This window comes from Cetorhinus maximus, chromosome 11 (genome assembly GCF_964194155.1).
Source record: "Cetorhinus maximus chromosome 11, sCetMax3.hap1.1, whole genome shotgun sequence".
NCBI classification, from domain to species: domain Eukaryota; kingdom Metazoa; phylum Chordata; class Chondrichthyes; order Lamniformes; family Cetorhinidae; genus Cetorhinus; species Cetorhinus maximus.
In genome coordinates this window covers 46084628-46107952 of record NC_135889.1, presented here as the reverse complement: position 1 = coordinate 46107952, position 23325 = coordinate 46084628, and the positions used below count along the sequence as shown (strand labels likewise).

General features: G+C 48.1%; 2 non-coding genes across 2 annotated transcripts; both read left to right on the top strand.

Annotated features, from left to right (window-relative positions):
• The first annotated feature begins 17899 nt into the window (after positions 1-17899).
• Positions 17900-18005, top strand: LOC144687009 (U6 spliceosomal RNA). The gene has a single exon (XR_013578045.1). It is a non-coding gene; the product is annotated as a U6 spliceosomal RNA (small nuclear RNA).
• A 15-nt stretch (positions 18006-18020) lies between these two features.
• Positions 18021-18127, top strand: LOC144687000 (U6 spliceosomal RNA). The gene has a single exon (XR_013578038.1). It is a non-coding gene; the product is annotated as a U6 spliceosomal RNA (small nuclear RNA).
• Positions 18128-23325: the final 5198 nt, after the last annotated feature.

Genomic DNA, 23325 nt, shown 5'->3' with positions numbered 1-23325 from the left:
TTCAGACTGAAGTGATAGTGCCAGCATGCCAATACACCGAGATCAACACTGGCAGGATGGCGGCTGCCATGGAGACCTTGGTCCAGGATGTCACTCCTGTACAGCTGCGTGAGCTAACTCCATCATAGGTGACATAGCTGGCCTCCAACAATATGTATGCGAGAGGGGTGTGGGCCAGTTTGATCTCACTCCAGCTACCCCTTCTGCTCATGGAGTCAGCCAGGGGCCCTCGGGCACTCATAGGGAGGATCAGCAGGTGCAGACTCTGGGGCCATCCACCCAGGAGACTCCAGGAGTGTCCGGACAATCCGAATCCCCATTTCCTGTGACCTCAGCAACACCAGCTCCATAGGCCAAGGAGGGTGCCACTGCCACACAGCAGGACCCCGAAAGCAGGCCGGGGCCCTCCAGGTCTCGGCCCTTCAGAGGACGCCCGACAAGGTCACCACAGACAGGACATAACAGTCAGCAGGATGCCTCCACCTCCACTGTGGATGTTCGGGAAGCACCAAGACATAGTGGCAGGATTAGGAAAGTTAGGAAGAATTAGTTGCACAGCCTGGGCACGGGTGTTAATTGTTTGTACATACTGTTCACTATTGTCAATAAACTCCCAAGAAACTCCCCTGCCTATGGCTTCTTGTTCTGATGAGCAGTGTTCGTGTCACTCAGATGTGAAACCTTTCTGCACAAGATAAAGGCAGGTGTCTCAGTCTAGGGCCACTTCCCTGTGCTTTGTGCAGCCTTCAGACCATAGTGATGGTCCGGCCTCACACTCACTGGACACATTACTGATGCCTGCACCTCGATGGCGCTTGTCATTGCTACCAGAATGTTGTGGGCAGGCGTCACAGAGTTCCCTCATTCTCTCTGTGTGCTCTCAGCACCTTTAAGGTGGGGCTGGCCCCCATCTCCTCAGCATCTGTGACCAGTGACGCTGTGCTCCTGAAGGGCTCAGGTGCTGAAAGCAGACAAAGGATCAGATGCTTCTAAAGTTTCATGGCTGCTTCTTTATGATATAACCCTGCTCACAGAGCACAAGTGAGCTGCCTCAGCCGGTCAGGAGTCAGACATTCACAGAGGCTACGTGAAGATCTATGGAGTGTCCTCACTGCATGTCGTCATCATCTTCCTGCATTCGAGCAACTATTAGGGCCTTCACTATGTCTCCATGACAGGACCATTCTCACAGAGGGTATGCGCGCTGCCATTAGCCAGACTGGAGTCAAACGTTCATAGACCCCAAAGAGAGGATCTATGGGGTCTCCTCACTGCATGTTGTCACCATCCTCCACAAATCTTACAGCTGTGAGGGACTCCCGACCACGCGTGCCTCATCTGGCACATGGGTTAGCATGAGTGTACTAAGAACCTGTACTGGTTAAGTGTGAAATCCTTTTAATGCTTCCCGGAGAGTGCTGGACACCACTTGGAAAGCCAGAGATTAGTGCGCTGCATGGCTACCTGAAACCCCACCCACCTCCATCTCACTCCACCTGACCGATTGGCAGCAGCTTTGCCCTTTGGACTGCATGCTGTGCTCTCAGCTCAGGCACAGGCATTCTCCTAACCCACACTGCAAGGCTGCACTGTTAGCTTGAACCATGGGGGAGACTGGTCCAAACCAGGATGCTGACATTGCAAGGGATTGTGAGCACCTCCACCAGTTACTGCACCATGGCCAGCTTTAGTGAGGAGTTTGTACAACTTGTGCAGTTGTTCAACTGCTCTGCAGTCCACTAAAATGCTCATGACTTTGCAGTCTGTGCCGGGGGTGGGGGTGGTGAGAAGCTCTGGAGCACTTGGTGGCACGTTGATGTTTCTATATTGCTTGAGTGGGCAGATAAGCTCGCAGCCCAACTCCAATCATATCAGTGAGCCTGAGCTGTCTCAGCTGCAGAGGAATAGTCACTTTAGATAAACTGTCCCGAATGATTGGCCGCTTCCCTCGCCCACCCTATTCCCCACCCCGAATGATTGTGCGCTATTTTCAACCACTAGGCAGCCCTTGCCTGCCCAACTCCATGTGCCCCCCGCCCAAGTCACCTCAACGGCAGGGCTGGCCTTGCCCAGCACCCCCATCACAAGTCGCCTCAACTGCAAGCCAGCTCTTGCCCCCCCAGAACCTGCCTCAACTCCAAGCCAACCCTTGCCCCCCCAGAACCCGCCTCAACTGCAAGCCAGCCCTTGCCCCCCCAGAACCTGCCTCAACTGCAAGCCAGCCCTTGCCCCCCCAGAACCTGCCTCAACTGCAAGCCAGCCCTTGCCACCCCCCCCAGAACCCACCTCAACTGCAAACCAGCCCTTGCCCACCCCAAAGCACTTCAAACTTGAAGTCCAACAGGCAACACGGGCGAGTGCTGCACATCATTGCTGTGTACTCGCCTTCAGGTTCCCCTCAAAGTGCAGCCGCCAAGTGCTTGCCTTTTATGTGCTGTTGTGAAACGCATCAGTGTGCTTTCCCACCGGCGTGGACGGACAATCCAGCTGTGGGGCGGGGGGGGGGGGGGGGCGCGAATAATTCCAGTGGGCTGGCCTAATAATGATATGCAGATGTATTATAATGAGGTTCCCAATGTCCGATGACGGGAAATGCTGCCCACCATCGACGGGCTGAGCAGGCGATCGCCAAATGGTTTCTCGTCATCGTGAAACCAATCGTGCCATATTGTCCGCTCATGCCACCAAACACATCCGACGCTGGCGGGCAAGGAAAATCCCAGCCCATGTCTTGATCTGCTTAGACCCTAAGCCCTGGAATTCCCCCCCTAAACCTCTCCATCTCGCTACCTCTCTCTCCTCCTTTAAGACGTTCATTAAAACCAACCTCTTTGACCATGTTTTTGATCATTTATCCTAGCATCTTCTTCTGCAGCTCAGCCTCAAATCAGCAGCCTATCTGCCAGTTTGAAAAAAAATTGTTAACGGGCAATTGAGCTTCTTAACGAGGCGATTGACCGGAATATTACACTGCCCGTGCCATGGTGTAGTTGGCATGGGAAGGTGGGAAAAATTGGGGAGTCCACTTTTCACCATCTAAGGTGAAAAAGCAGGAAGGAAGGGGGTGCATCTTTTGGGGGATGTGCACAAGTGGGGGTAGGTCCCCACCACCAAGATGATATCCGCTCCCTTTGTGCATTCCCACCTGGCCTTCAAAACCCGTTACCCCCAACACCCTCTCACCCTGCACTCCCTAGGGTGCCCAATCCTTTCCTGTCCTCAAAGCCTGGTACTTACCTCACTTCCGGATCCATTGCTATTCTTCATAGACCTGTTTGAAGTCACTACTGCATTGGGACTGCTGGGACTGCTAGAGCTGTCAGCCAATCAGATTGTCCAGTAGCTCTCGAGGGCGGGACTTCCTCCCATTGAGGGATGGAAGACCCACTCTCTGCCCCTTAAGGCCACCAGCAGTTTTTTTTTAATCACTGCGGGTGGCCATTTTGAAGTCGGTTGGTTAAAGAACTGACTCTTGTAATGGGGAGGCAAGCAATATGCATTGTCACCCCTCACCCACCCCCCCTACCCTGTAGAATTCAGCCCATTGAACAGTTATATCTTAAAACACCTACAACAAGAATTTTCTCTGACAGTTCTCCCAATCATCTGGCTCTGTGTCGACAGAAGAACAGCTGGTTCCCACCGATCATCCACAAAATTCTCAATGGTCAGTCGGGAAGACCTTAATTTTGCATCAGCACAGCATGGATCCTAACCAGAGAAGAGCTTTTTTATTAATTCATGGGATGTGGGTGTCGCTGGCTCGGCCAGTATTTATTGCCCATCCCTAATTGCCCTTGAAAAGGTGGTGGTGAGCTGCCTTCTTAACCCGCTGCAGTCTCTGTGGTGTAGGAACACCCTCAGTGCTGTTAGGGAGGGAGTTCCAGGATTTTTACCCAGCGACAGTGAAGGAACAGCGACATATTTCCAAGTCACGATGGTGAGTGGCTTGGAGAAGAACTTCCAGGTGGTGGTGTTCCCATCTATCTGCTGCCCTTGTCCTTCCAGATGGTAATGGCCATGGGTTTGGAAGATGCTGTCTAAGGAGCCTTGCTGAGTAGGTTGAGTACTGTCTTCTGATATGTTACTAAAAACTCACATGAATGTTGGCCTTTCTGTTTCCTTTGTTTGGTTGCTCTAATTACTTTTGGAACAGTTTTGCAATTTCCCCAACCTTTTGGCATCTATGCCCAAGACTGGCAATTGGTATCAAATTGTGAGAATATTCATGGTATGGACTCACACTCAATGAGACTAGGGACGGAATCTTGTGTCCACCCCCGTGCTGACCTTGATGGTATGGGGGGCATTTAATCAGGTGGGACGGCGGTGGGTGGGGATCCCGCCATATTCCCACCTCTACCCCAATTAATTCTGGGGCAGGAAGGCCCATGGATGGCCTTCCTGGCCTGCCGCCAGTTGAGGCCCTTAAGTACCCTCTTTAGCCATCACCCACCTGGGCCTAGGTCCCTCCTCGATATGAGGCCTCAGATGGTTGTTGTACCTGGTGGAGCTGCTGAGGCTTTAATTGGCCAGCAGCCCTCAATGGGTGGGGCTTCTGCCCCCCAGAGTCCTTTATCCCAGGTGGAGGCCCGCTACTGGCCCATCAAGTGCCTGAGTGACACAAGATTCAGTGGGCCTTCCCAAAAAGAGGTGATGTGGATTCTCACCAGCTCTCGAACTGACGGCCGAGACCCCGATTGCTTCCACAAGATTCTGCGCAAAGCTAGATGGGATTGCACATATAATCAATAGAACAATTTGGGTAATTGGTAAAGATAGTGACTTCTGAAGAATTAGTTTGGAGCTGTTAATTTGTTCAGTTATGTGAAATAGTTAAACTAATACACACAGAAAGAATGATAAACCTGTTGGGCATTTCACTCTAACAGCTATTTGCTACAATTATCACAAGTTTCCTCAAACTGTGTCTGTTCTACTATTACTCCTAATTATATTCATATTCATGTGTTACAGCAAAAATAGTGATGAGAAATATGTATTGAGAAGCAAAATAATCAGAATTTCTTATTTATGTTTAGAAATACTGATAATGGATTTCTTGTCTTTGAAGAATTGCATCAAAGTAAGTGGGATAGATTTTCCCAATAGGTCTTGAAATTTTACATTCCAATTTGGGTTCACAGTGTATCTCAATATGCTTTTGCATTATATCATGGACAGAATTTATGTGCTCCCTTTACTGCCCATGATCCGTACGTTTTTGTACATAAGGGGTGTGTGTGTTCTTACCCCTGGAGTGTGGATCCCAATCAAATAATTTCAGCAGCAAGCTTTTGTGAGTTAAAAAAAATAAAGAAGATTATTTATCCTTACACACTGACCCTGAATTAAACACAATGGGCGGTATTTTCCGCACCCACCCACCGCCGCGATCTTCCGGTCCCACCACAAGTCAATGGACTTCTGGCTGAGACACTGTCTCGCCCACGGTGGGTCCCGCCCAATACAGGGCCGGAAAATCCCAGCCAATGTCTGACACACGCACTCACACATGGACAAAGATTAAATGAGGATGAAGGCACTATACTGTCACAATTATCTCAGCTCTGATTTACGATCTCCAGTTTCCCTCATGGCAGACCTGTAGTTTCTTAGATGGTGTCAATGATTTAAGATTGAAGTGAGGGTCTTGAAAGGTTCTCAGCAAGCTGTGATGTCTCTCGTAGCCGAATTTCCAAATGGTTGGTTCTCAGGGTAACTTGAAGTTGAAACAGGTTGGGGTAGTGGATCTCCCACTTTCAAGGTATTGCTGTTAACTACCTTGGCTGCTTGAATTACCTGCAGCTAGTTTGATGGCTTTCTGGTGGAACATGCTACAAACAGCTTCTAACTGATTTTAAAACCAGACAACAGCATGGCTCCCTCATCGTTCCTATAAGTCCAAAATACCTAAGTGGGTAGTCATGTTGATTATACATCCTGTGTTGTGGGTTAACACCTCTGAGGATTCGAAACAGGCAGTGTCTTTGTTTCTGAATGACACATTCAATTGAATGATACCTTTTTGGAATGGTTTCAGGGAAGGGCAATGATTCTCATCAGTCTAGAATGTTCCTTTGTTCCGTCTTGAGACAGGGGGATGGTTCCAAACCACAAAATAAGTCAGGTGACCTTGGATGGCTATATTTTCCAGTCTTTGTGTCCAGTTACAAAATGAGTTTGAAGTGCAGAATCAAACATGCTGCACTGGGCATGAAAATTGTGTTTTTAATATGCAATAGAAATATTGTAACTGTACATCTTTTGTTTTCACAAGAATATCAGGCATTTACATTAAAATATTTATTGGTGCATTTGATGGGCTGACTTGGGTGCACCATCCACCAGTGCAGATACAGGCACTGTGATGGGACCTGTGCTGTGTATGGATTGTTTGTCACAGGGTGAGGTGCACAGCACATGTGAGCAGGTGGCGGATGCATTGAAAGCTGGTGAGAGTCCCCATTGGAAGATGGAGGAAAGTACCAGCCAAGCTCAGCTTTCTGGAGATGTCGAGCCTCTGGGGACAGTGACAAAGAGTGTGCTCGTCAAGCAGCAAAGGGAAATATGTGGACATGTGGCAGAGTTTCCTTTGGCTGTGTGCACCCTTGGGCAGAAGTTGAAGGGTATCGCCATATCTCTGTTGCCTGCGCTCATGAGTAACTCCACTGAAGGAGTGGCCAACCTCATAGAGACTCATATAGGCCAGGCCAACAACTGAATGCAGGAGCAGCAAGATGGCCTTCACGATGTGGCTGCAACACTCAGTAGCCTTGGCAGTTCCATTGCAATGGTGGCAAGCAGATGCACACAGGTGCTGTCAGGTGCTAGGCCACTCCTGCATAGCACCCAAGTGCAGTAGTGCCCTGAAAAGGCGGGCCTACTGGCAATGGGGCTCCTTCTTAAAGCACCCCATGGTCACCGGCCTCACTGCCAGAGAGACTCGTGCTGATTCCTGCCTCCATGACTGTGGATGTCCCTGCACGCCTGCAGGTGGGGTAGTCCGCAACTGAGTTCCCACAGGCATGGCAACTCTGAGGTTGGTATTCACGGGCATCTCCTTTGGCAGAGCATGGAACAGAGCAGGCTGCCTCCACTTTGGTCTCAACCACAGGGTAGGCACCACATAGAAATGCATGTAAATGTTCACACAAATTACATTGGTTTCACCAAGGCCCATACATGAGCTTTTTGTTCAATGATTGTGAAATTTGCATATGAAATATTTGAATGAACATTGATTTGCTACCAGCTTCATAAGTATACCATCTCCCATGTTGAGCGGCTTATAAGGCCTGTTCATGAGCACCTTAGAGTTCAGGTTACATGTAATCCTAGTATGAAGTGTGGCCCTAGGACAGGAGGTGACAGTGGATAAGGTAGTGGCAGGTGACATGATTGTTTTGAGGGAGTACTAACAGCAGCAGGTACATGATTCATAGAGGGCAGGTCTAAAACCAGCAAATGTATCCCGAGCCCTTCTTAGGAAAACCTGGCATGGTTGAGGGCATCCCTTGCATCCCTACCATAGAGGTCTATCTGCTGAGGCCTCAGAGGAACCTCAGCATGGGCAGCCTGTGCTGGTTGCTGCTCCCCTTCAACCTTCTCATTCACATCCAAGGACGGTCAGCGTGCATGCCTTTCAAATCTTTCCAGCTCTTCACCTCTTTGCTTCGCCATGCTGTGTGAGGCACAACACATGACCACTATGTGAGAAACCCTTGAAGGTCCATATTATAGAGCTCCCCAAGAGCAATCAATGCACTTGAAAAGCATCTTGAGGAATGATATGGCCTGCTTGATTGTTGCCCTGGTAGAATAATAGCATAGTTGATAGCAATTAAGGGAGATAGGTAACACTAATAAAGAAAAAAGCAAAATACTGCGGATGCTGGAAATCTGAAACAAAAATAAAAATAGCTGGAAAAACTCAGCAAGTCTGACAGCATCTGCGGAGAGGAATACAGTTAACGTTTCGAGTCCGTATGACTCTTCATCAGAACTAGTAAAGAAATATTAAGCTATAAGGCGGAGTCAAAGTTAAGGGGAATGCAATAAAGGTGTAAATTAGATTTGCAATGCTTGGATATGAACAGACAGAGTGTGGTAAATAAGATTGGTGAGCTGCAGGTGCAGATAGCCAAGTGGGAGTATGATGTTGTGGCAGTAATGGAGAACTGGTTCAAAAAAGGGTAGGACTAGCTCCTAAAGGTTCCTGGATATAAGATTTTCAGAAAGATATGGAAGGAAAGAAAGGAAGAGGGGTGACAGTACTGATTAATGAGAATAATAAAGTGTTGGAGAGAGTTGAAGGTCAAGGACAGAATCTATCTGGTTAGAGGTAAGAACAATAGAGGTACCATTACTCTCTCTTGCTCTCCGAGTTCCATGTCCTAAGAGGGCATTGGTGACCATAAACTTCAATGTGTTGGTCCATGGTTATACTTGGCAAGGTACCGTAGTGGTTTGTCATTGCCTTCTCCAGGTTCTAGCTGACAAGGAGATTCTCCCACTCTTACTGCTTGCTATAGGTAGCCAATACCCTACTGGATGCATCCTATAAGCTACTAACTGGAAACTACAGAGAGGTGCAAAAATATTGAATATTTATATTGGGGGACTTTAATTGTCATAATATAGACTTGGATAGTAATAGTTTAAAGGGCAGGAAGGGGGAAGAGTTTCTGAAGTGTGTTCATGTGAATTTTCTTGATCAGTATTAGCTGGATTTTACTTCTCCCTGGGGGCAGGTTGGCAAGCGGCAGGGGTAAAATTTTGTGCCACGCCATGGACGCTGTTCCTGGCACTAACCCACTCCCCTTCCCCCATCACAATTTTACCAGTGGCAGGGGAGCCGGCAGGAGGATTGGTTGCCCATGGGTCAATTGAGGCCCTAAAGGCCTCCTCCCACTGCTGCTGGTTTTTAACCCATTGGGGGAGAGACCCATGCCAAGTGCGCACTCTGGCAGCTTTCAGAGCTTGGGCTGGTGGTCAGGCAAGTTCGGGGGGAGGAATTCTTATCTCTGATCTTGCCCCTGGTCCCACCTTCAAACCTGCTTCAGTGGGACCAGGAAGATTCCACCCAGAGGCTAGCCTGGGGGGAACACATATTAAGAATTTAAGCAGGGCACCCCCAACTCCTACCCCGCCCCTCAGAATTTTAATTTTAATCAACAGAAAATCATAGGCTGCATTTTATGTGCCCCTGCTGGGTGTGTTTTAGGTGGAGGGCACGTACAATAGGGCGGGTGCCCACGCCACCACCTTCCCACCCTACCCCTGAGCTCACCCCCAGAATATGAGTGGTGGACAGGCGATTAAATCAGCAGCACACCCGCCATATTCAAATAGATAATCAAGGCTCAATTGGGTTTGTTACCAAGCCAACTGACCCCAAGAATACACTGCCCGTGCCATAAAACGGCTGGTGTGGGCAATCAGGCGGGAGTGGACCGCCTGACTTTTTTTAAAAAATTCTTCGAAGGGCGGGAAGGAAAGTGGAGTTCTATCTTAGGGGGCTTCCCTTTGAGGATCAGGGGCAGCCCCCTAAGATAGAATCCCCCCCACCTTCCTACCCACCTGCTGCATTAAACTCAACAACCTGAGCCACCAACCTCCCCCGCCCCCCTCCCTAACCTGCACAAAATTTCCCTGCCCAAGACCCTGGACTTACCCATCTCTAGGATCCGTGGGTCTTCTTCTTCTTCCTCGCTGCCAGCCCTGGCAGTGCTCACTAAGGTGATCTTGGCACTGCCAAGGCTGATGGAGCTGCCGGCAAATCCGACTGGCCAGCAACTCTCAAGGGCGGGACTTCCAACCCGCTCGTAGCGGGTTGGCTCGATGCCAACTGCTTCCGGTGGCAAGGGAGTGGATGCAAGCTGGCGGCACCCCCAATAATATTCTACTCCATGGACAATTGTGTCAAATCCATTATATGTGCTTAACTTCAATGTAAACATGGTCTCGTAAAATGAACCAAGTGTAAAACTATGTAACATTGGCTATTTGAATAAAATCCTATAGTTTAACACTGAATGCAATAGAAGGCCTAATTCGTAACAGTTTTTTCAGATAAGTTTACTTATAAATGATACAAAACACTATACTGGAAAAAAATTTTCATTGTAAAGGTATTCATATTTTCTGCATAAATCTACTTTGACCCAGCACAATTCATACAATAATGCTTTTTGTCATTGCCCTTCGGTGCGCGATTTCTATGAAATGGAAATTCAGATCTCTAAAGATCAGGGAGCAGCTTTAAAATATAAAGGAACATTTAAAGCTTTAAAATATAAAGGAACATTTTGAAGACCAGTAACATGAAAAAGCACTTTCCTGAGATTTCCTGAATGATTGTTACCCAGAAGATTAATTTTTATTGGATACTCCTCTTTACCTCTACCTATACCTGGGAAATTACTTCTCCTGCCAACTCCAGCTTCAATTCTCCTCATTTTATCATGAGCAAATTAAGAAATGAAAAGGGATTGCCTTAAAGGAAGCTTATTTCAAGAATAATGTTACCAAGTCATGCAGCAAAATGACATTTAATGGAGTCTTTGCAATATGCTAACATTGTCTGTGCAAATAGCTACATAACCTTAAACCAACAGAAAGTCAGCATGGGCTCTGGTCATCAAAGTGACGAATAGTTAATGGTATGATCACTGGTGTAAGATATTGCACTCACAACGGCAATAGCATTACTATTACTCTGCGGCCCAGAAAGCTGAAGTGCTATGCTGAAACCTGAGCTGCCTTGTGAAAAGGGCCAGAGCCAGTGTCTGGGGGAAACCACTTGTTTGGCCAGCTGCTTGCTTTAGGAGTGGATATGAAGTATGTTGTGTGGGCATTGGTCTGCCAAAAAAGCAATGTTTCAATCCAGCTCCTCCTAGGGCAAGATTTGACAATTTCCCAACCATAAACAGTCCTTGGCTAAGCCTTTGGATTATTGAGTGATGTTCGGCAAATATTCCCACGTGAATTTAAAGATTGATGTTCAGTTTGCAATGTTAAAAATCTTATTTTGAATTGTGTCATAAATAGACCTGTTCATTTCCCCAAATATTACTATTTATTACTGATGCTTCCAAAACCAGCACATAATAAATATTACTTAGCAAATTTTAAGGTTATTGGGTGCATTTCTTTTAACAGTCAACTTGCTAACTTGAATAATTTCAATATAATTTAACTACCTGATTTATTTTGGTGAGTTATTTATATTTTCTCCTTTTGCTCCATTTCAGCTTCTAAATGCTATACTGCATATGGCGAGGGGAACTGGGGACATTGATCTATTTTCTATGGTGTTGGAATTCTGACTTGTTCGTTTTAACCATAAAAAGTTGTTGGTGTATCAAAATGAATACAATTTCTTAGCCTCTTTTAAATGACATGCAGTTAAACAAAAGGCATGGATTTCCTTCTCATACGTGCCCAGGCATACCCATAATCTCAGTGCAAACTGATACCTGCCTTAAAAAATCACAGAATTTTGGGGCGTAACTGAGTTGTATGTGTAACTACAATACATCTAAGTTTCCTCACTTTTTTTTCATCTGTCCATTAAACCTGCTCTCCAAATGAAATGAGCAAAGGTAGTCTGGAAAATGAGTTTGTAGAGTGTATGCGGGACCATTTCTTAGAGCCGTACGTTCTAGAGCCAACCAGGGAGCAGGCTATTCTAGACCCGGCAATGAGCAATGAGACAGGATCAACCAATAACCTCATGGTAAAGGAGCCTTTAGGTGACAGCGATCATAACATAATAGAATTTCACGTTCAGTTTGATTCATCCTTAATGCAATTATTTTCAAAAGTAATACAAGTAAAATTCTCTCTCTCTGTTGCTTTAAGTGATGGAGAACATGTAGAACAAACAAGTAGCAGCTGCTGAAATATGCAGTGGATGGTGTAAGCAATGGCCAGGGGCATTTACATATTATGTTAGTTCAGATAAGAGCAACACTTCATATGGGTTGTGCAACTGGGCTCCATAATATTGCTGTAGTCAATGCAAAGGAAGCCAAAAATAAACAGAGCTGAGTCCATGTGGAAAGGACATTGTAAGTGCCTACCATGCATGCACCAGAAACTTCCCAGCTGACCAGATCATAATATGAAACAGCCATTGCAGCTAATTTGATGCTGTTATGATCCTGTTAGGGACTGTTAATTTTTAAATAAGAGATTGGAACACCAAGGGCTGAGTGGGCGGGTGCAATCAACAGACCTGGGAGCAGCCGGGAAACAGGCCTCTGACTGCGATCAGCCCACGCCCGCAATTTTGCACTGGTTGGCCAATTAAGGCCCGCCCAGTGTGAAATGTAGCTTCCCAATGGTTGGGACGTTCCAGGCGGGGACGGGGGCCTGATGACTGCCGGGTCCAATGGTGACCAGGCAGTCAGTTTAAAAATGGCACAGGCAGCCCCTTGAAGGCTGCCAGTGAAGAAGCATACAGTCTGCGTTGTGGAGACTGTACTTAAGGCCTCTGCAGCAGCTGGAGACACCAGGCGGGAGGGCAGGTCAGGTGGGCACTCAGCCCCCGCTCTTCAGACGAGTGCCTCACGGCCCTCCTGGAGGAGGCAACTGCCAGGAGGGGCACTCTTGTACCAAGGGACCGAAGGAGGAGGCCACCACACCTAACTAAGAAAGTCTGGGAGGAGGTGGCAGCCCAGGTCAGCAGCCATGACGTTGTGCGGCGCACATGTGTGCAGTGCCACAAGAGGTTCAATGACTCCCTGCGCTCAGGAAAGGAGAGTACCATGTTGGCATGGATCAGTGTGGTGAAGTGTTATGGGGTGGCCATCCCCCATGGAGCTCAGGGGTGTTAGACTCTGAGTGCCAACCGTCAATGATGGCAGAGCTGGTCAATGGGTTGAGCCCTGGCAGCTTGAACTGACTGCCTTGCGGCTCGAGGGCCATGACTCAGATGTGCCCTGCAGGGTGTTCCTCAGGTGGGGTCAGCCAGGCTGCAATGGCGCCGCAGGTAGAGAGTGGACAAATCAATGCTCCTCTGTCCTTTCAGGAGAAGACAAGCCATAACCAATTGGAGAGATCACAGACAGGCGGCAGCCCACCCAACCTTCTGCTGCTGACCAAGTTTCAGCAGGATGCCTTGGAGCCGGAGAGCCGGCACACTCCCTGTACAACTGGTCATGGAGAGGCACGAGTGTCAGATGAAGGTAAGAGCACAGTGCACAGAGGTGAGAGTTTTGGCTTGTGCAAGCATTCTAACTATAGTCTCTTCATTGCTGAGAGCCTCAAACCTGAAGTCCCCATTGATCATTGGAAGACGATGGCACCATGATGCAGATCTCCATTGTCTCACCAGGGTGCCTGGCATGCACAGTGACAGTGTGAAGACTTTAATTAATGACATGTCCTTGTTCTCCCTTAGATTCGCCAGCACACACTCGCTCTCTGGACCCCAAAGAGCCACCCCTGATGTTGGAGGACCACTGGGCTTCATCTGCACCTGCATCACACCCGCTCTCTGAACCAGCGCAGATACCAGCACCTCGGTGGGCGTTAGATTGTCAGCTACATTGTTGGTGCACATTGGTGAGGGCACTTCACACTTGCTTGAGGTGCAGCAGAGGCAGAGAGTACCCAGGGCACCGGCAGTTGGAGGGCTTCTGGAGACCGGGAGGATGCTGGGTCGAAGGCTGATGATGAGCCCCTGGAGTCGTCTATTAGGCGGCAGATGCTGGACATCCCGCGGGATGTGCGGGAGGATCTGGTGGAGATCCATGAGGGAATGCATGCCATGGTGTCATGGGGGAGTCCATGCGGAGCATAAGCACTGCGTTGAACCTCATGGCCGAGTGTAATGCCTCCTCCATTGAGAGAGTGGCAGAGGCAGCTCCAGGGACAGAATGTGGGGTTCCTGGGGTTGTGCTCGGACCTACAAGTCCTCACACAGGCACTGACCTCAGGTGGTCAGTGCCAGTGTGGGAGATGGATGAGGCACCCAGTATCCCAGCTGGGTGCCCATCCATCAATGGCGAGCAGGGAGGTCGAGAGCGATCTCAAGTTGGCACATGACCTGCGGGCTCGTCCCTGCGGGCTCCTCTCAGGCAGCTCCAAATGGCGGCATCAGCTCCTCCACCCCTCTGCCAGTGACCGTGGCAACTGATGAGGCTGCGATGACTGGGGAGAGGCCAGCCACGGCACTGGCTGCTCCCTCCCAGGCAGGGCCAGCACAGGCTCCACTAGCCAGAGGACGACCACCAAGGTCATCAAGGCCAACAAGACAGCAGAGTCAGCAGGCTGTCCCCAATGCTGGTGCCAGCGAGGGGGGAGCACCAAGGTGTAGCACTCACAAATGTAAGTTTAAGGCACCATGAGCACAAGGGGGACTGTTCATGGGTGATCTTCTGTTCAATTATGTTTGGTTTATATGTCTACTGGTATGAACATCAACACCAGTAATGGTCATGTCAACGTGATTTGAATGTGACAATAACATTGAATTTGCTTTTGTTGTGATAGCCTGAGTATGCTTCACATTTTACTTTTGGTGCTGGGTACGCCAGTATATAATGTTGGACATGTGTGGCTCTAAACTTTATAGCACAGGCACTGAGTGGACTTTGGGTTCACATGACAGAGGCATTTCGGACATCCTGGATGGAGGCGGCAGCCCTGGCATGAGGTGGGGGTGGTTCTTTGGCAGCCTAGCTGAAAGAGCGTTGGATCAAGGTGTCCCTGGTGTCACTGCCTCCCTGAAGGTTACAGAGGACTGCCTCCATGCCCTCAGTATTTTCCTCACTGGGCTCCTCTTCTGACTCACGACTGGATTCATCCTCTGTGGCCTATGCAGCTGCCTCAAGGTCCTCTTCCTCTAGTGGGTCCCCTCTTGGCAAAGCTAGATTGTGGAGAGCGCAGCATGCAACCACTATCAGTGACACCTGCTCTGGGGGGTATTGTAGTGCTTCCTCTGAATGGTCCAGGCATCGGAAGCGCATCTTCAGAAGACCTTTGGACCTCTCTGTCGCTGCCCTTGTGGAAGCATGCCTCCTATTATAACGCGGCTCTGCCTCTGTTCTTGGTGACGGAGAGGCGTCATGAGCCACATTTTCAAGGGATAGCCCTTGTCACCCAGCAGCCATCCATTCCAGTCGGGCTGGAGCACTGAAGAGCCTTGACATCTCGGAGCGTCTGAGGATGTAAGTGTCATGGGAGCTGCCAGGGTACCTTGCACAGACTTGCAGAATCTGCATCCTGTGGTCACAAACTATCTGGATGTTCATCGAGTGGAAGCCCTTCCTGTTGACAAAGGCACCAGGCTGACCCGCTGGCACCTTGATGGCCACAGTGTGCAGTCGATTGCACCCTGGACACGGGGGAACACAGAAATCGCTGCAAATGCTCTGGCTCTCTCAGCCTGACTAGCCTCATCTGTACAGCAATGAATAAGTGCTGTGACCCACCTGAACAGAGCTTCTGTCACCAGCTTCAAGCAACTGTGGACAGCTGACTGGGAGACTCCACCAAGATCCCCCACTGACTCCTGGAAAGAGCCGGAGGCATAGAAGTTGAGGGCCACTGTGACCTTCGGAGCCACTGGCATGGGGTGTCCACCCACACAGTTGGAGTTGATCTCAGGCCCAGCCATCTGACAAAAGGAGGTCACAGTCTCCCTCAATGGAGCCTCCTTCGGCATTGCACCTCGGACATATGAGGTAGCTGCATCACTGCCTGTAAACCCTGGTAGCAGGATAGTGGCGTCTTCTGTGGCCCCTTCTGCCTTGGACTTCCAACTGACCCTGCGCCTCTCCTCCCACAGGTCGGTCCCCTGGAAGCTGCATTGGGACACCTGGCCTCCTTTCCGTTCTGCCCCTCTCTTCCTCCTCAGAGGGGGGTGTCGCCAGCTGAGACCACTGTCCCCATTACCAGGATAAAAGAGGCTGTCCAATACCTGGAAGGATCCACACGGTCTGAGTCCTCTGAGGGCCTTTGAGACACCAGTGAGTCCTCACGTGCAGCCTGGAAATGCTAGCAATGAAGCTTCGAACAGAGATGAAGCTGCCAAGTACCAATAAGCAACCAGCAGCAAACTATCTCCAAAACTCCTCACTACTCACACTGGCAATGCCGCTGACACTTTTTATCCTACCCTTGGATGAGGTTTTGCAAAATGTCGGCTGCCCGCCTGCCCATTTTGCCCGTGTCACCAGTGCGAAATCGCACGGGCAATGTGAAATCTTGGTCAATTGCTTTGTTAATGGCCTTAAGTGGCCTTTTAACTGATGGCGAATGCGGCTCCGACACGCGCCGACCGAAATACCGTGCAAGTGCGGGATGATGTCTGGACGCTTACCCAACGTCATCTCACATGATTTCATGACAGATCGGATCAGTGTAAATTTCAGCCCCAAGTAATTAACCAACAGAACTTCACCACAAGCTATCATGTTTTTAAACAAAAACCAACTTTATTCTCTATAAAAAGAGAAATTAAACAAAGCAAGCACCACTAACAACGTTATAGTTTATAACTACGTATATTATGAACTCAGTTTTACTTTTTACTTCCTTCCAAGTGTTACCTTATCTTATGAAATCTTGAAGTTTATTTAGTTTTTATGAGACCAACCCAAAAGTATGCCACAGCCCTCTGGAATTGACTTTAATTCTCATCAGCATTCCAGCTATTCTCCGAGGTATGAAATATCATGGTGATCCTTCCATTAGCTCTTGGCTAAGAGATCCTCCAATTTTCCTTCAAAGACCTCACAGCTATAGACCCTTCAATTCAAGCACGGGCTTCACTGCCTTCTTGCTTATTGATTTAAACATCGGGAATACCCCTGGCTCTTAATGGACCTCAATGCTCTAAAAGGCTTCCAAACAGCTGCTGGTCCCACAGCCGATCCCAACTTCTGGCAGGTGCTTTCTCTCGGCCTGTTCCAAGCTGAGTGACTGCTTTCTGCCACAAGGCTCTATGAGGACTACTGTAGATTTATTTCTCTAGCTACAAGCTAGGCAAATTTTTCAGCTGTTATTCTCCTCATGAAATCTAAATTAAGCATAAATCCCACTTGCATTCTGCATGGTGAAGAATACAGTTAGTATTTTGTCTGCTTAAAGAGCTGGCCTGACTAACAATCATCTCCCATTGAATCTCTCAATATAGTGAGGTACAGACTACCCAAATCAAATCTGCAACTCCTTTCTGTGAGCAACACATGGGTAAATTAAACAAAGCAACTTTCTAACCCACACAGCCCATCTCCCCAGACAATGTGGCATGTTTGGGGATATTCTCAAATGGAAATGTAAACTAGTTATTTTAACTCGTGATTTTGTAACCCATGTGAATAATTCATTTTGCTAATGGAGTTTACAACCCTTTCTCCAGAATTTCTATTCCTATCAAGGAAATCACTTGTTGACCCACAGTCTCCCAACTTCTTTTCACCTGGGAACTATATGGCATATTTAAATTGTTTCTTGAAGTGAACGAAGACCTTCTGGCTCTACCACAGGTTAAAGATAGGTCCTTCATTGTTCAAGTGTTTCCAGTGTCAGCTCTGAACTTATTGATTAAGCACAGGCTGCCTTTTAAATAATAAGCCCAGGCTCGTTTGAGTTGCATTGACATCAGATTTGTGTTTATCCGTTTCCCAACCAGAAGCGCCCATTTACTTACAGTTAAAACTTTAATTCTTGAAGCTAAAGGTTATATTCTAAGATTTAAGAATTATGAACGAGGGGCTGAATTTTATGTGTCCCTGGCGGGCGTGTTTCTCATAGGGGGAGACCATAAAATGTAGTGTGAGCCCATCCAACCACCTTCCCCCCTACCCATGAGTTCACCTCCATCATATGGGGAGGTGGGGAGGTGGGCAGGTGCTGAAATCGGCAGCCTCCTGCCATGTTTAAATGAACAATTAAGGGTCAATTAGGCTTGTTATTGGAACGATACAGAGAAGGTTAGCATGGCCCCTGCGCAAGGTGACACGCAAATTCGTGAAGCGTTCAAAAAAAAAATAAAACGTTTGGTTGTGCTCGCTTCGGCAGCACATTTACTAAAATTGGAACGATACAGAGAAGATTAGCATGGCCCCTGCGCAAGGATGACATGCAAAATAGTGAAGAAAAAAATAAAATAAAATAAAACGTTTGGTGCCAAATAAATACTGACTCAAAAAAAAAATTTTTTTTAAATAAAAAAATAAAAATAAAAAATAAAACATTTGGTCACCTTTCACTTCCTTGCCCTCGCCCGCTGCCTGGACATGCCCTGGCGTGCCTTGTTGCCGTCCGGTGGCGGAGGTCCCTGTTGGGAGGCCCTCTATGGAGGTGTCCTCCCGCTTTCCATCGCGGATCTGGGGTGGAGGGTGTTGCATGCAGCAGTCCCACACAATCGTAGGATGTGTCGGTTCACGGACTCCCTAGATACCTGCCCTTTTTGTGGTCTTGTGGAGTCCGTGGGCCATGTCTACATTAATTGTTGTAGGCTGCGCTCCCTTTTCAGTTATTTAAAAAACCTTTTATTACTGTTTTGTTTGCATTTCAGTCCCACGCTCCTGATCTATGGGCACCCGGTGCGGAGGGGAGGCCGGGAGGGAGGAGAACCTCCTCGTGAACCTGCTCCTGGGCCTGGCCAAGTTGGCCATTAACAGGTCCAGGCAGTGGGAGATCGAGGGGGTCATCCCACCCGACTGTCTGTCCCTCTTCCGTGGCTACGTTCGCGGCCGAGTGCCCCTGGAGAGGGAGCACTCGGTGTCTGCCAGTACCGTCGAGGCCTTCCATGCCCGGTGGGCACCGTGGGGTCTGGAATGTTTTATCTACCCCCTTAATCACATTTTGATTTAATGTTTGTAAGTTTTCTTTAAACTTTGTCTTTGGTTTTACAGCAAACCAAACTTAGGGGCTGTGTTTACTTTATCCCTCATTTTGTTAATTTGGTTTATTCAGTTGGCTTTAAAAGAGCTAAAATGTTTGGTGTGGCAGCATGGTGGGAGCAGGAGGCTGTTTTTTTTACCCGAAGTGATTAAAGAGTGGGAAGGAGGAGGGGCACTCTTTGGGGGCTATCTTTTGCCAATCGTGCGGCAGGCCCCCCGCTTAAGTTGAAACCCCCTCCCTTCCTACCTGCTCCCTCCCTTAAACCCAACCCTCCCCCACTTCTGCCTCTCTCCCTAACCTACCCAAAGCCTCCCAGCCCAAGACCCCACATTTACCTCCTCCGGGGATCCAAGGCCTTGTTGTCCTTTCTTCTCCAGCATTACCGGCAGTGCCCACTGATGCCTACGTGGTACTGCCGGGAATGATGGAGCTGCTGGCCAATCCAGTTGCCCAGCAGCTCCAGAGGGTGGGACCCTGCTGAAGAGCAGGAAGTCTCATTTTGCCACCATTAGTCTACCCCGCAGCCATAAAGTGCTGTGGGGTGGGTTAGCGTGGAGCGTGTCATCTCCACACCGACGTGGTTTCCGGGGTAAGGTGGGTGCATGCTGTCTGTCCTCCCCACCCCACATTATTCAGCCCTAGATTTTTGCAACACTAAGTTAAGTGAGTGTAAGGAAAAAACTTGGGTTTATAAAACACCTGTTTAAATCTCATGATGTTGGAAAACACTTCACAACCAATGAGTTAAGATCTGAAACAGTAAAAATTAGGTTACAAAAGAGCAAATGTAAATTCTAGGTGTGGTAAAGTGGAGTGCTATGTACCTTTAAGAGAATATAATTAACGGACCATGTGACTGTATTGTCCAATCGCTACACAGCACAGGCTACTTGGGTAACTGTAAGTTTAAAGCTGGAGGTGATTGAAGAAGCACACATGGTGTTAGTGCTCCATTCTTAATTCCAATAAACCACCAGTCTTTGTTCAGTTAATCGGTCTCTCTGCCTGTATTGTTTCAAGCACCAACTAATGTATTAATATCAAGGATGCAGCTAGCGTACGCCAGACAAAGTGAACCTGATAACCAAAAACGTAAAACTGGCGATGAGGATAAATCAGATCTCTTGTCAACAATCAAGAAAGCCGGGGTAAGCCAGCTACATTACTTTGCCACTACATTGAAGCTATTTTAAAGTGCAGTCTCCTTAGTCATCGAGTATTCCGCAGTTTGGGCATCTTGAACCATTTAACCCCATTTCCAATGACTGGTCTCATTACCTTGTACGCCGAGTGTTCTTCTTTACCCCTAATGACATCACAGGGGAGGACAAGAAGAGGGTGATTCCTTTGTCCACATGTGGGAGCAAAACATATGGGCTGATCCGCAGCCTCACGTCACACAACACCCCTGATACAAAGGCCTTCGACGAATTAGTAAACATTGTAGAAAACCACCTGAAGCCAAAGCCCTCAGTCGCTATGCAGCGTTTTAAATTCAATTCCAGGAATAGGCTTCCAGGAGAGACAATCACTGACTATGTAACTGCTTCAAAGGAATTAACGGAATATTGTAGGTTCGGAACTTCAATTAACGGCATGTTAAGAGACCATATGCGGAATTGGAGAGGATGTTATTCAAAAGTGTTTGCTATCTGAAACTAATCTAGGCTTCAGTAAAGCATTAGAATTGGCAACAGCTATGGAGAGCGCTGTCAGAGAGTCGGAGGCAATGAAAGATACACAAAATGGCACCGTCCATCTTGTAGGACGGGAAGGACCAGTAACAAAAGGCGCAAAAACGTCAGACTCTGCAGAAAGGCGGGAAACACCCACTATGTACAGACCATTGAAGGACAACAGTACTACAGTGAAAACCCATGACATTAACGAGAGAAATGCCATCAGGCAGTCTGCAGGCGATCGACAGTTCAGAAATATCGAATGCTTTTTCTGCCACTGCGATGGTCACATGGTGCGGCACTGTCAAGATCGGCTGAGACATCATTTTAAAACAAAGGTAGAAATCGCAAAATCTGTCTCGTTGAAAAACCAGAGGAAGCAGAATCTGACATCTAATCATTATACAACCCGAAAGTGGGTAGAACTGAGCCAATCCAGGTAGTCATTAGAATCAATGTACAACCATCAAGATGAAGGTCGATACTGGAGCATCAATGTCAGTCATAGGAGAACATACGTTCAGACACTTGAATAAAGGAGTCCATCCTTTAAGTTTGGAAGAATTGGGAACTAAATTAAAAACATATATGGCTGAAGAAATAAGAATGAAAGGGATATGTCAAGTCCTAGTGCAGTACGGGGATCAGTCTGCAAATTTACCCCTTATAGTATTAGCTGGGACTGGCCCCAGTTTAAGTGGTCGCAACTGGCTCAAAAAGATTAAATTGCAACGGGCCAAGATTTTTCAAATCAGAACGAGAAACAGAGTTCAGTGCTGCAGAGCGACGACATTCTCAAATTGAGAAGGAGAGCTTGCCTGTTGTGTTTGGTGTTCGGAGATTCCATCAATACCTCCACAGTCGCCATTTTGACATTATATCCGACCACAAGCCTCTGCTGGGATTATTTGGAGAGGATGAGTTGATACCCCCCATTACATCTGCTCGCATCCAGAGGTGGGCACTGATATTGGCTGCTTACGAGTACACTTTTATTCACCAATCAGGAAGCCAGATCGCACTGAGCTGCCTCCCCCTGCCAGACAACAACGTGAAGGTTCCAATTCCCCAGGAACTTGTCTTATTACTAAACTTTTTGGATTCCTCCCCTGTCCAGGCCAAACAAATCCATGGGTGGACAAGCCGAGATCCACTTTTATCTCACGTCTGGGAGCAGCTCTTGAATGGATGGTCAGGAGAGCCAAAGTCTGATGACATGAAGCCCTATTTCAATCACAGATTTGAGCTCACCTACCAGGATGGCATGTTGCTCTGCGGAGCAGGGTTTTCCACGCCCTGAGAGGGTGAAGGTCATTACTGGCTAAATTACATAGCACTCACCCTGGCATTAGTAGGATGAAGATGATCGCGCAGCTACTTATGGTGGCCAGGAATGGACACAGACATCAAAACCCTGGTCAAAAGTTGTCTTCAATGCCAGCAAGTAAAAAAACCTACCCCCCCTCCCACCTTAGCTCCATTGCACCCCTGGGAATAGCCGGGGCAGCCATGGGTGCCCCTCAACGTCAACTACGTGGGTCCCTTCTTGGGCACAATGTTTCTTTTACTAATAGACGGCCACTCTAAGCGGATGGATGTCTATGAAGTCCGGTCACCCACATCTGCTGCCACCATTGACTGTTTGCAACAGAGTTCTGCAGTGCACGGGTTACTAGAGGTGCTCGTGTTAGACAACAGGACTGCAATTACCAGCCGGGAGTTCCACAGGCTTACAGCCCTCAACAGAATAACTCATATCAAAACTTCACCTTACCACCCCGCCTCTAATGGTTTGGCTGAGCATGGTGTTCAAATTTTTAAATACGGGATGAAAAATCTGGACGGGGATTCCATCAGCACCAGATTGTCACGGTTCCTGTTCACATACCGGACAATGCCACACCCGACCACTGGTATTGCCCAAGCTGAATTACTAACGAAGAGACATCTCTGCACTGGTCTAACTCTTATCAGGCCAAATTCAGGGAGGAGGGTGGAGAGAAGCCAAGAGGCCCAGAAGGCTAGACATGATGGCCATAATCATGAAAGAAATTTCACAGTGGAAGACACAGTTCTCGTGAAGATCTTTGGAGATGGGCCCAATTGGCTATTAGGTGAAGTGAGTGCCATGACAGGACCTCTCTCCTAAAATAGTCAATAGACGGCCGAATAATTAGATGACGAGTGGATGACCTTCGGAGAAGAGAGGCAGCCCCACAAGAAGGAATGCTGTCATCATTTGCGTTTGAGTCTGCACCGCATGTGGAAGAAATAACACATAATTTGGAAGCAGCAGTGGGGCTTTTTGGACCCGAGAGGATTGAAGGCACAATCTTGCCCACTTACCGAAGAGTCTGGTAGACAGTTGACCCCTGAGAAGGGGGTCTCAGAAAAACCAGCCGAGGCTGTTGAGCTACGATGCTTGACACGTCCGAGGAAACCTCCTGAGAGGCTTGACTTGTAAATAGTTACTTGTGTAAATAATTGGGATGTTGCGATGCTTGTCAATTGTACTTTCAAGTAATGGGGAAGGGATGTGGTAAAGTGGAGAGCTATGTACCTTTAAGAGAGTGTAGTCAACTGACCAGGTGACTGGATCGACCAATCGCTACGCAGCACGGGCTTCTTGGGTAACAGTATGTCTAGAGCTGGAGGTGATTGAAGTACACATTGGGCAGAATTTTGTCCTTGGTGGGCGAGCGGGTCCCACAATCTCGGCGGCGGGCGGACAGCCGACCCCCGCCGCCGAAACGGGGCCTGCCGCCATTTTGAATGGGCGGGC